We start from the raw sequence: 13628 nt of genomic DNA, 5'->3' as shown, positions 1-13628 counted from the left end.
CACCAACAGTCTGAAATAAGTCCTGACTGAAAGGGTGAGACAAAGGCTTGCAACTTCAATTTGCCAGACATCCTTGCAATTATAATATTGAGCTACTTATTAAAAGCTAAGTGGTTTCTGTCCTGTAGAAAAGGGCAGAATGTAATCATCAGTGTCCTATTGGAAGAGTTGATCAGTTTCCTTGGAACAGTGGGAAGTAGTGTGAGGAACATGACCTTGATCAGCTCCATCACATGGCCTGGGGTTAGGACACTCAGATTATCTGTGTCATAGCCTCTTCATCTGCTTGATTTGGATCCTGAATATGGGGACTATCTTTTTTCCTTTAGAGAGAAAAATCATCCACCTTCACCACGCTTCCATGCCATGGCATGATGGTGCCGAGACTCATGCAGGTATTTCCTTCTTTCCCTTGGAACTTTCCCTTCTGCCTCTAATTTAGCCCAGGCTTGCCCCCTCTTAAGTATATGGTGGTACTGTTTGGCATTCACATAGAGAGGCTCTTCTTCAAGCATCTCTGCCCCAGGAAGAAGGATGCTCTTGATAGCAGTCACAGAGCCAGCACCAGGTACCATCATGACCATCACTCCTGAATTGACCACATTGTCTGCCACTGGTAGTATCACAGTGACAGTCCCTTGCCCACTGCTGGTTGTGTTGGTATTGGCTCCAGTCTGAACAATTTGTGCTCCTGCCAAACTGGGTGCAGGGATGGTGATCATGCCTTGCTGGAGAATGTTGCCATGTGCATTAACTGGCTGATAGATGATGGTCTGCCCTTTGGCAGTATGTGCCATTTTCTGCCCCTGGACAGCAATCTGCTGTTGCGTCTGCATCTGGCCAGTGGTGATGGCTGTCTGGGGCTGCTGGATGATGATCTGCTGGGTCTGGCCCTGCTGGCCCTGCACCTGCATAGACTGCTCACCCTGGATCTGGATCCGTCTGGGTGGGACCAACTGTATCTGCTGCAAAGCCTGTGTCCCAGATACAGGTACTTGCATGATGGTTTGACACTATCCACCAGGAGCAGCCTGGACCATGATGGGTTGGCCAGTTGATGTGATTAACTGGCCTCCACTGACCTGTACCATTAATGGCTGTCCCTGGACCTGCTGCTGAATCTGTCCAGCCTGGACAACAATCTGCTCTGTTGAACTGTTGCTGTTTGCTGTATACTGGTCCCTCCAAACTAGAGTCTTGACCACAGTGAGTTCCACTCTGGAGATCCTAGAAGACTTCAAGATGCACTCCTTGGAAACATGGGGGAGGTACAGCTGTATATAAGCAAAATGTAGATAAATTTTTCCCCAGACTTCTCTCCAGGGCTTCATGAATTCTGAACGCAGGGGACTTCATGTCAGGCAAACCCAACATCCCCCTGCCTGGGGCCTGAGAAGCTGTGCCTAAGAGTCGGGGGAATGGGGACGCATCACATCCCCAACTGGCTCTGGCACCCTTCGAGGGTCTGGACTCCAAGATGTCTGCTCCCCAAGGTGTCTTCCCCGCATGGGGTGGCCCCCTGCAGGCCTTGGCCAGGAGTGCCCCGGGGCGCTCACAGGCTCCATCTGGGGCTGTCAGCCACACGGCTCGGCTAGGCTCAGCTGGACTCCAAGATAGATAATCTTGGAAGAAATGTAAAAATCACCTTACAGCAAATTCCAACATAAAGAGAAATAAAAATGACATAGCAGGTAAATATTTTGAAATTAATTATGTGTCTTATTTATGAATAAATCAAAACTAGTAATTGGATGAGAGTGATACATTTGGCAAGGGACTTTCTGTGTTTTATACCAATTTTATATTTCCTTAACAATGAATTAGGGAATGGACCAGGCTCTGTGCTATCTGCAAAAGAAAGAGAAATGAAAGTGATGCAGTCCTTGGATATTTTTCTGTTTTGGAAAATAAACCAGTAGATGCTAGGTAAGAGGGTCAGGCTATGGTGGAGAATGTATAACATGTGACAGAAGCCCTCATTTAGTCTAGATTATTTCACTTAGGGGAGGGGTTGGTTCTTCAAAAAAGAAAGACTATGAGTTGAAATTTAAAAAAACAATTTTAGAAGGTAAACACATAGTGAACTATTGTTATGGATAAAAGCTTTCCAATAACAGGGAAAAGAATGTGCAAATATAAGAAATGTTTTTTTCAAAAATAATAGAACGTGTGTTGTTCTTGGTAAAGTCTAACTGAATATGATTGGTATAAAGTGCTTGTAAGAAAAACAATGAAGGGGCTTCCCTGGTGGTGAAATTGTTAAGAATCCTCCTGTGCAGGGGAAACAGGTTCCAGCCCTGGTCAGGGAAGATCCCACACGTCGTGGAGCAACTAAGCCCATGCACCACAACTATGGAGTCTGCATTCTAGAGCCCGGGTTCTGCAATAAGAGGAGCCACCACAATGAGAAGCCCGTGCACAGCAAACAGGAGTAGCCCCCAGTTGCCGCAAGTAGAGAAAAGCCCACGCACAGCAACAAAGAACCAACGCAGCCAAAAATAAAATAAATAAAACAAATAAATTTGTAGAAGAAAAAAAAAACAATGAAAATGGAGGCAGAAAGATAAGCAGGAAAGGGATAAATCACATAGACTCTTATAGATCAACTAATTATTTAATTTTATCCTTAAGTCAATAATGGAGAGTAATTGAATGATTTAGAAAATGGAAGTAGTATGGTGTTAGTTATCTCTAGAAAGATCACTTTGGGAAAGAGGAGAGGGGATTAGAGGTTTAGAGAAAACATTTTCAGTGTCTACACAAGATACAACAATGCTCAGAATTAAGCAGGTATGAGACTATCAAAATATAGACCAACTTCAGAGTTCTTTCAACTTGAATCAAAAAACTTAATGATTAGATCAAGTAAGGGATGAGGTCAAAGAAAAGTAAGCCCCATGTGCCAACAATGTGTCTGACTCGCTCACTTTTACAGCTTCATAATTTCAGACAGTTTTTGACTCATTTAGGCACTGAGTATGTGTTAATTAATTTAAGGAATAAGTAGATAAACGATTTGTGTAATTTTTATATTTGCTGAAGGCATATGGGGGAGAAAAGATGCCACGTGGACTTGTGAGGTGAAGAGTATGAGTCATCCCAAAGAAACTGTTCAAGAGGCAGGTTAGAAATAAAGACCCGGAAGATTCCAATTTCACAGTGCAGTGATTTGCATTAGACACACCCTCAGCAGATAAAAACAATAAAGTCTGAACAAACATTTTAAAAACCCAACTATTTGTAAATACTTGAAAATGAACGAAGAAGAATACTGAGATCATTTGACCATTGAAAGAAGGAAATGGCGTGTTCCCCTGAAGAGACTTTTCAGTGAGGACAGAGTTGAGAAACTAGAGGTCAAGCAGAAAGTGATGGTCATTATGGCGTGCAATGCAAAAGGAAGGAGATTAGGACTATCAGAAGAGCTGAAAATGGAAGGTTGGCATCCCAGAAAGGAGATAACGAAAGAAGGAGTGTCCACAAATCTACTTATAAACTCTCAAAGCATCGGCTAACCACCAACCTTGGAGGGGATCTCCAAGGACATAGCTAGAGTTGAAGGGTTGAAATATTGAAGCAAATATGGTAGCTGCTTCCCATCATGAGGGAGACAGAGTTTGGAGTTTGGGTTCTAAAAAATTAGAAGAGCTTAGTGAATACTGAAGGTTCACCACTAAAACAGGCCTATTCTGACCAAAGTATGATTTATTGCAAAGTATGATTCTTGCAAACAAACTGTTGAGCAAAGGGAGCCTGAGAGAAAAAGTGACATACTGTGTGGTTCCAATTATATGAAGTATAAAGTCGGACAAAGGTCATATGCGTTAGAACCCTTATGGGAGATGGTGGTCACTGGCTGAGCGAGACATGAGGGGACTTCTGAGGTGCTGGCCCTGCTCTGTTTTGCCATTGAGTGCTGGCTACACAGGTATGTTCCGTTTCTGGATATCATCTGGCTCCACACAAATGGAATGAACACTCTGCTTGTGTACATGTTAGATTTCAAATTATTTGAGAAAGAGAAAGTGAAGAAGTACAGACTGAGAGCTGAGTAGCCAGGGAGCTGACAGGAACCATTTATTGTGGACAGGTGGCCAAATGGATGTATGTGTTAACCATGAATCTTTGCATATAATTATGTTGTTGATCTACATGATCAATGATAAAGACATTTAAGTTGTATAAACCTATGATCAATTCTAGAAATAATTTCCCTACAAACCTGGGGGAGACTCACAGCAAGTAAATCCTTGAGGAAGAGCAGGAGGAAGTAGACTTTTTGCTGTACTAGTTGCTCTGCCTTTGCTGCCCGGTTTACTCCTCACAAGGTGGTGTCACCCTGTCCATTATGTAGATGAGGAAATGGGGCTTAAAGAGATGAAGCATTTTGGTAAGCATCCTGGAGGCTGATGAGTGGTGAGACCAGCATGTAATCTTGGCTGTGACGTCAAATCCTATTCTTGATTCATCTTCCCAAGTTGAAATATATTTCTTCGTTATTTTGTTTTGTTTTCTTTTTTTTTTAACACTTAGGAATAAAAACTAAATGGGTATGTATCTCTATGATGACATTTAAGGTGTGGAATATTGAAGTAAACTTACATTCTTAAAGATAGGGCATTTTATAGCCATTCCTTTTAATTTTTAATGAATTTGAGATCTGTAATATTCTAAGAATTCAGAGGGTACGTTGCATATACTTATTGTTCACATATTTTCATACAGAAAATAGAGTTTCTTAATGGAATTACCTGGATGGAATATTCTCTTTTCATATGATTATATTCCATCTAAATTATAATATCTACCCTAATATAAAGTACCTTAACTGCCAAACCTTACCATTCTTTCTATTTTATGTCAGTAGTTCTCGAATTCAGCTGCATAGTCAAATAACCTGAGGACTTTAAAAAATACTGTTTCTTAGACCCAGCATTAGATATTTCTGATGTAATTTCAGGGAAGGGATCAGACAGCCATGTCTGAGGACCACTAGTTTATACGCTAAAAGGGAGGATTCTAAGCATCTCCCTGTTTTCAGCTGATATACAAACACTTCATTAGATTTACTCTCTAGAGAATCCCTGAGGTGGGTATTTTGTCCTCAGGTCCCACACACTTTTTTTCACTATACAAAAATCTCCATCATTTGTACTTCCCCTTAGGGTTAGGGTTAGGGTTAGGATTAGTTACCCCCTCCAATCATTACACAACTTGTGTCTTCGTGTCTCTACATCACTGTGAAGTGTGGCTGTGGACCATCATCCATTTATGTCATATGTGCAGAAAAACACAGGACCTCTTTTTGTTTTTTTTAACATCTTTATTGGAGTATAATTGCTTTACAACGGAGTGTTAGTTTCTGCTTTATAACAAGGTGAATGAGCTATACATATACATATATCCCCATATCTCCTCCCTCTTGCGTCTCCCTCCCTATCCCACCCATCTAGGTGGTCAAAAAGCACAGAGCTGATCGCCCTGTGCTATGTGGCTGCTTCCCACTAGCCATCGATTTTACATTTGATAGTGTATATATATCCATGCCACTCTCTCACTTTTTCCCAGCTTACACTTCCCCCTCCACGTGTCCTCAAGTCCATTCTCTAGTAGGTCTGTGTCTTTATTCCCATCATTGCAATTCTATCTACAATAGCCAGGACATGGAAGCAAGCTAAGTGTCCATCGACAGATGAATGGATAAAGAAGATGTGACACATATATACAATGGGTTATTACTCAGCCATAAAAAGAAAGAGAAAAACACAGAGCTTCTTTTGCCCACCCCTGTACACACCAAATCCCTTTCTCTCTCTCTGTATGGAAGGTCAGTCCTCAACTTGTGTTTGTCTCTTCCCATTCACATCCTCCTGGACATGAGTCTCTTCTCCCTGCATAGGGCTTGTCACCTCTGCCTAAGAATAAAGCAGACATTGAGCTGTCAGTGCAAATGCCGGGTCCCCCAGTGCACCAATCTTGGCTTAGTCACATCAGACAGACTGAATTTTAAAGGGATTATAAACTTTATTCACATCTCTCTATGAATTCCGTCTCTACAAGGGAAGTCACAGCCACTGCAACATCTCCCTGAATTCTCTCCCTCTCCTTGCCAATTACTCTATCCTCAGTGGTTGCTCCAAATCTCTCCTTTGACAAACCCCAAATTCTGTCCCTGAATGGCTCTCCTTCCCCTGGACCAGCATGGCCTCCACCTACCAGGGCACCCCGGGCCCTGGCATCTGCACCCTACCTTGGCTCCCACCCCAGCAGATCTCCCCTTTAACTTGTGTGTGTGTGTGGGGTGTGGCTCTGAAAAGGAGAAGTGCTTGTTCTTTGTCTTACTGCTTTGCTGTGCAATGGAGGTTTGAAGAATTTATTTCTCCTCCTCCTTCTATAAGAGAATCTTCCCTCAAACCTTCTACAAGTCTGACTGCCAAGCACCTTTATTCTTCACTGTCAGCAGCAGCTCTTGCCCCCATTATCCTGACCCCTTCCCAAGTCCCTGCACATTTTCTGCAGTTACCGTCCTCTCCAGGCACCAATCTGGTCCTGCCTGTCATGCACCTGGTTGATGCATCTGCCTGCAGCCTCCTCGTTAGATACCGTGGATCTCACTTGCCCCCCTGGATTCTGGGACACTGGCTCTCCCAGTCCTTTTCTTTTCCTGCCCCTCTTCCTCCTCTTGCTTCGTAAATGCAAAAATCCCCAAAGAGCTGGTCTTCTCTCACATGTGTTGCTCCCTTTTCTGAAAAATCAAATATTATCATTTTTGAGAATGACACTCTTATTTTTTGTCTCTGCCTTATTTTCCTTCTCATTTTAGCCTCCTTTTTCCACCGACTAACAGACACCTGCTTGTGGATGTGCCTCCAGCATTGCTAGATCGCCATGACTGCTGTGGTGCCCTCACATCCCTGCTCTGTCCTTTCCTCTGTTTCTCATTTTCTCCTGATGGCACCATGTCTAGCACACAAGTTGAACACTTCCAGATCCTCCCCTCTTTTCTCCAAACCAGTCACAGAGCCTTCTGAGGATTCAGTTTTGGCATATTCCTCCTGTTTGATTCTTTTGTGCACATTACCCTCATTTGGCATCTCATTACCTCTTGTCAGTTTTAAGAGGTAAATCTCATGCTTGTAACCCTTATAATCCCACTCCTCATTGCCACTTTAATATTTCTTTATAAAACATCTAATTGTGTTGCACCTCAGCTCTAAACATTTGCAGCAGGTCAGGCCCACTGGGAAGCAAGCTCTGAGGTGTAGTCTAGGGCGCAGGATGTTTATTAGGGGTGGCCTTTAGGATCTGTGCCTGTGGAGGTGGGGAAGCAGGAGAGAATGCAGGGAGAAGCTGAGATGTGAGCAGGTCCAATGCAGCCTTGGTGAACCCCTAGGAGCTCTGGGTCTAGAATGGCCCTTGAAAGTTATCTCCCAGGGCACTGAGTGGCCAGATCTTTTAATCCCCACCCTGGTCAGTCAGCAGTGCTGGGCAAGGAATCTCCCTGTGTAACCAAGTAGGACCCTATGGGGCCTTCCCTGGGCAGACATCACTTCACCCACGTTCTCCTTCTGCCTCTTCTTTGTAAAAAAACTTTAGCCTCTGAGGCCTTATTCTCTGAGTTCCAAAGAGTAAACTTAATCAGAGAAGTGAGAAAATGCAGAAGCTAAGGAAAATAGTCAAGCAAGACAAAATAATGATAGTTTAGTTCCTTCTCAAAGGCTATAGATAATATTCTGAGCCATGTCCTTTGAGTTGTTTTGCAAATACTGAAATCCCCACAAGTTGGGAGAAGTTAACTGCATGCTGCCCAAAGCACGTAGACCCCAGACTGGTTAGAACCAGAAGGTTGCTGATGTTGATTCCTGGTTACCTCACCACTAACCAATAAGAAGAATGTCCAGGAGCTGATCACACACACTGCAACTCCTTCCCTCACATTGTCTTTAAAAACCTTTCCCTGAAACCCAGTGGGGAGTTCGGGTCCTTTCAGCACTAACTGCCTGGACTCCTTGCTTGGCACCTGCAGTAAACACAGCACTTTCCTTCACCACAACCCAGTGTCAGTAGATTGGCTTTACTGCACGTGGGCAAGCAGACACAAGTTTGCTTTGGTAACACCTTCAGTTGAGGCAACCCCTGGAAGGGCTGATGGCTGGAGAATCTCTGTTGACAGCTTTCCTTGTCAAGTCTCCTGCTGAAGGGGGTCCTCGGTAGCTCATCACACTGGCTACTAGAGTCCTCAATGTCTCCCTCTTACTTCCAGGTCCTAATTTAAGCTCCTCAGCCTGGAGTTCATGGGCATCCAGCCTGCTTCTAGTGCCCTCCCATTTCTCCCCTTCAAGCCTCTGCCTTCAAGGACATTGCTGTCATCACATTGAGGAACTCATCGGGTCCATGAGACACGCACTTTTTCATCTCAGTGACTTACACATTTTTGCCCATTTTGCTAAAACTCCCTATTCAACCCTTCCTTTATCATAGAAATCTTATCTTCCAAGTTCAGTTCACATGACCCTTTATCTGAATTCTTTCCTGATATTCACAGCTTGAAATGGTCTTTCTTTACTCTTCTCCAGTTAAAATGTGTATGATCTTAGTAAAATACTACTAATAATACTATTATTACTACTACTACTACTAATAATATTTAGGACCATTGCATTTCCTGCCATCACTGTCATTGCAATTTAACAGGGGCCATCTGTTTCCCAATCCCTACACCAAGTGCTGGTCACTTTCTAGTTTTTATAACAGTTTTCAATGTTCTATTTCCCCTTGAGTGTATCCTGACATAATGTTACATCCTCATTCAGATCCAGCCCAATGCTTGGATTAAAGAAACCAGTCAACAGTAGTTTTCTGAGTGACTGAATGTAAAAATAGATGTTATTCAAGAATGTATCACAATATTGACCTCTTTACTGTTCTGTTACTGGCCTGGAAATAAATAATCTTTGTCGACTGAGAACCACAAGAAAGAGTAGAAGAATTCTGCATCTCAAGTCTGTGATTTCATCACTGTAAGAGCATCATAACATTTTATCACAGCCTATAAAGACAGCCATAGTCTCAGAAATACAATTAAGTGCCTAATGAATCCCACCTTTGTTAACAGGAAGTAAATATGGTCCGATGAGCAGGTGAGTTTTATTTGCTGTGCCCTAGGACAATGACAGAGAGCTGGGGTGAGTATAGATGGAGAAACAGGAGTAATTTAATTGTGCAGTACAGCATCATCCCAGCTTAATTTGTTGAAATGCTTTTTTAACATTTTTTTCAACATCTTTATTGGAGTATAATTGCTTTACACTATTGTGTTAGTTTCTGTTGTATAACAAGATGAATGAGCTATATGCATAAATATATCCCCATATCCCCTCGCTCTTGCGTCTCCCTCCTGCCCTCCATATCCCACCTCTCTAGGTGGTCACAAAGCACCAAGCTGATCTTCCTGTGCTATGTAGCTGCTTCCCACTAGCTAGTTTACATTTGGTAGTGTATATATGTCCATTTCACTCTCTCACTTCATCCCAGATTACCCTTCCTTCTCCCCATGTCCTCAATCCATTCTCTACTTCTGGGTCTTTCTTGCTGTGCTTCCCCAAGTTTCGTTAGAACCATTTTTTTTTTTTTTTTAGATTCTATATATATGTGTTAGCATATGGTATTTCTTTTACTCTTTCCGACTACTTCACTCTGTATGACAGACCTTAGGTACATCCACCTCACTACAAATAACTCAATTTCATTTCTTTTTATGGCTGAGTAATATTCCATTTTATATATGTGTCACATCTTCTTTATCCATTCATCTGTCAATGGACACTTAGGTTGCTTCCATGTCCTGGCTATTGTAAACAGTGTTGCAATGAACTTTGTGGTACATGACTCTATCTGAATTATGGTTATCTCAGGGTATATGCCCAGTAGAGGGATTGTTGGGTCATATGGTAATTCTATTTTTAGTTTTTTAAGGAACCCCCATACTGTTCTCCATAGTGGCTGTATCAATTTACATTACCACCAACAGTGCAAGAGGGTTCCCTTTTCTCCACACCCTCTCCAGCATTTATTGTCTGTAAATTTTTTGATGATAGCCATTCTGACTGGTGTGAGGTGATACCTCATTGTAGTTTTGATTTGCATTTCTTTAATATTTAGTGATGTTGAGCATTCTTGCATGTGTTTGCTAGCAATCTGTAGGTCTTCTTTGGAGAAATGTCTATGTAGGTCTTCTGTCTGTTTTTGGATTTTTTTTTTTTTGATATTGAGCTGCTTGTATATTTGGGAGATAAATCCTGTGTCAGATTCTTCATTTGCAAATATTTTCTCCCATTCTGATGGTTATCTTTTCATCCTGTTTATGGTTTCCTTTGCTGTGCAAAAGCTTTTAAAGTTCATTAGGTCCCATTTGTTTATTTTTGTTTTTATTTCTATTTCTCTACAAGATGGGAAAAAAAGGAGCTTGCTGTGATTTATGTCATAGAGTGTTCTGCCTATGTTTTCCTCTAAGAGTCTGATAGTGTCTGGCCTTACATTTAGGTCTTTAATCGATTTTGAGTTTGTTTTTGTATATGGTGTTAGGGAGTGTTCTAATTTCATTCTTTTACATGTTGCTGTCCAGTTTTCCCAACACCACTTATTGAAGAGGCTGTCTTTTGTCCACTGCATATTCTTGCCTCCTTTGTGAAAGATAAGGTGACCATATGTGCATAGGTTTATCTCTGGGCTTTCTATCCTGTTCCATTGATCTATATTTCTGTTTTTGTGCCAGTGCCATACTGTCTTGATAACTGTAGCTTTGTAGTATAGTCTGAATCAGGGAGACTGATTCCTACAGCTCCATTTTTCTTTCTCAACATTGTTTTGGCTATTCGGGGTCTTTTGTGTTTCCATACAAATTGTGAAATTTTTTTTTTCTAGTTCTGTGAAAAATGCCATTGGTAATTTGATAGGGATTGCATTGAATCTGTAGATTGTTTTGGGTAGTATAGTCATTTTCACAATGTTGCTTCTTCCAATCCAAGAACATGGTATATCTCTGCATCTGTTTGTATCATTTTTAATTTCTTTCAACAGTCTTAAAGTTTTCTGCACACAGGTCTTTTGTCATCCTAGGTAGGTTTATTCCTAGGTATTTTATTCTTTTAGTTGCAATGGTAAATGGGAGTGTTTTCTTAATTTCTCTTTCAAATTTTTCAGCATTAGTGTATAGAAATGCAAGAGATTTCTGTGCATTAATTTTTCATCCTGCTACATTACCAAATTCATTAATTAGCTCTAGTAGTTTTCTCGTAGCATCTTTAGGATTATCTACTTATAGTATCATGTCATCTGCAAACAGTGACAGCTTTACTTCTTCTTTTCCAATTTGGATTCCGTTTATTTCTTTTTCTCCTCTGATTGCTGTGGCTAAAACTTCCAAAACTATGTTGAATAAGAGTGGTGAGAGTGGGCAACCTTAACTTGTTCCTGATCTTAGTGGAAATATTGTCAGTTTTTCACCATTGAGAATGATGTTGGATGTAGGTTTGTCATATATGGCCTTTATTATGTTGAGGTAAATTCCCTCTATGCCTACTTTCTGGAAGGTTTATATCATAAATGGGTTTTGAATTTTGTCAAATGGTTTTTCTGCATCTATTGAGATTATCATATGTTTTTTATCCTTCAAGCTGTTAATATGGTGTATCACATTGATTGATTTGTGTATATTGCAGAATCCTTGCATTACTGGGATAAACTCCACTTGATCATGGTATGATCCTTTTAATGTGCTGCTGGATTCTCTTTGCTAATATTTTGTTTAGGATTTTTGCATCTATATTCATCAGTGATATTGGCCTGTAGTTTTCCTTTTTTGTAACAACTTTGTCTGGTTTTGGTATCAAGGTGCTGGTGGCCTTGTATAATGAATTTGGGAGTGTTCCTCCCTTTGTTATATTTTGCAAGAGTTTAAGAAGGATAGATGTTATCTCTTCTCTAAATGTTTGATAGAATTCGCCTGTGAATCATCTGGTCCTGGGCTTTTGATTGTTGGGTGATTTTTAGTCACAATTTCAATTTCAGTGCTTGTGATTGGTTTGTTTATATTTTCTATTTCTTCCTGGTTCATTCTCAGATGGTTGTGCTTTTCTAAACATTTGAGCTTTCCTTCCAGGTTGTCCAGTTTATTGGCATAGAGTTGCTTGTAGTAATCTCTCATGATCCTTTGTATTTCTGCAGTATCAGTTGTGACTTCCCCTTTCTCATTTCTAATTCTGTTGATTTGAGTCTTCTCCATTCTTTCTTGATGAGTTTTACCAATGGTTTATCAATTTTGTTTATCTTCTCAAAGAACCAGCTTTTAGTTGTATTTATCTTTGCTATTGTTTCCTTCCATTTTCATTTATTTCTGATCTGATCTTTATGATTTCTTTTCTTCTGATAACTTTGTTTTTTGTTGTTGTTGTTGTTCTTCTTCTTTCTCTAATTGCTTTAGGTATAAGGTTAGGTGGTTGACTTGAGAGTTTTCTTGTTTCTTGAGCTAGGATTGTATTGCTATAGACTTCCCTCTTAGAAGTGCTTTTGCTGCATTCCATAGGTTTTGGGGTGTCATGTTTTCATTGTCATTTTTCCAGGTATTTTTTGATTTCCTCTGTGATTTATTCAGTGATCTCTTGGTTATTTAGTAATGTATTGTTTAGCCTCCATGTGTTTGTGACAGTTTTTTATTCCTGTAATTGATATCTAATCTCAGTTTTTTTTCCTGTAATTGATATATAATCTCAGAGCATTGTGGTCGAAAAAGATACTTGTTACAAATTAAATATTCTTAAATTTACCAAGGCTTGATTTTTTTACCCAAGATATAATCTATCCTGGAGAATGTTGCATGAGCACTTGAGAAGAAAGTGTATTCTATTGTTTTGGGATGGAATGTCCTATAAATATAAATTAAATCCATCTTGTTTAATGTGTCCTTTAAAGCTTGTGTTTCCTTATTTCTTTTCATTTTGGATGTTCTGTCTGTTGGTGAAAGTGGGGTGTTAAACTCCCCTACAATTACTGTGTTACTGTCGAATTTCTCTTTTATGGCTGTTAGCATTTGCCTTACATATTGAGGTGATCCTGTATTAGGTACATAAATATTTATAGTTGTTATACCTTCTTCTTGGATTGATCCCTTGATCATTATGTAATGTCCTTCTTTGTCTCTTGTAATAGTCTTTATTTTAAAGTCTATTTTATCTGATATGAGAATGGCTACTCCAGCTTATTTTGATATCCATTTGCATGGAATATCTTTTTCCATCCCCTCACTTTTGGTCTGTATGAGTCTCTAGGTCTAAAGTGGGTCTCTTGTAGACAGCATATATATAGGTCTTCTTTTTGTATCCATTCAGCCAGTCTATGTCTTTTGGTTGGAGCATTTAATCCATTTTCATTTAAGGTAATTTATTGATATGTATGTTCCTATTACCATTTTCTTAATTGCTTTAGGTTTGTTTTTTAGGTCTTTTCCTTTTCTTGTGTTTCCTGCCTAGAGAAGTTCCTTTAAAATTTGTTGTAAAATTGGTTAGGTGGTGCTGAATTCTCTTTGCTTTTTCTTGTCTGTAAAGGTTTTAATTTCTCCATAAAATCTGAAT

At 40.2% G+C, this 13628-nt stretch overlaps 1 pseudogene across 1 annotated transcript; it reads right to left on the bottom strand.

Annotated features, from left to right (window-relative positions):
- Positions 1-334: 334 nt before the first annotated feature.
- Positions 335-6961, bottom strand: LOC309810260 (nuclear transcription factor Y subunit alpha-like; annotated as a pseudogene). The gene is made up of 3 exons: positions 6852-6961; positions 6565-6745; positions 335-1274 (listed from the first exon to the last, which is right to left on the bottom strand). The product of its transcript is annotated as a nuclear transcription factor Y subunit alpha-like (transcript).
- Positions 6962-13628: the final 6667 nt, after the last annotated feature.

The sequence above is a fragment of the Mesoplodon mirus genome (assembly GCF_964341445.2).
Source record: "Mesoplodon mirus genome assembly, chromosome: 9".
NCBI lineage: Eukaryota > Metazoa > Chordata > Mammalia > Artiodactyla > Ziphiidae > Mesoplodon > Mesoplodon mirus.
This window is presented reverse-complemented; position numbering and strand designations above follow the sequence as displayed.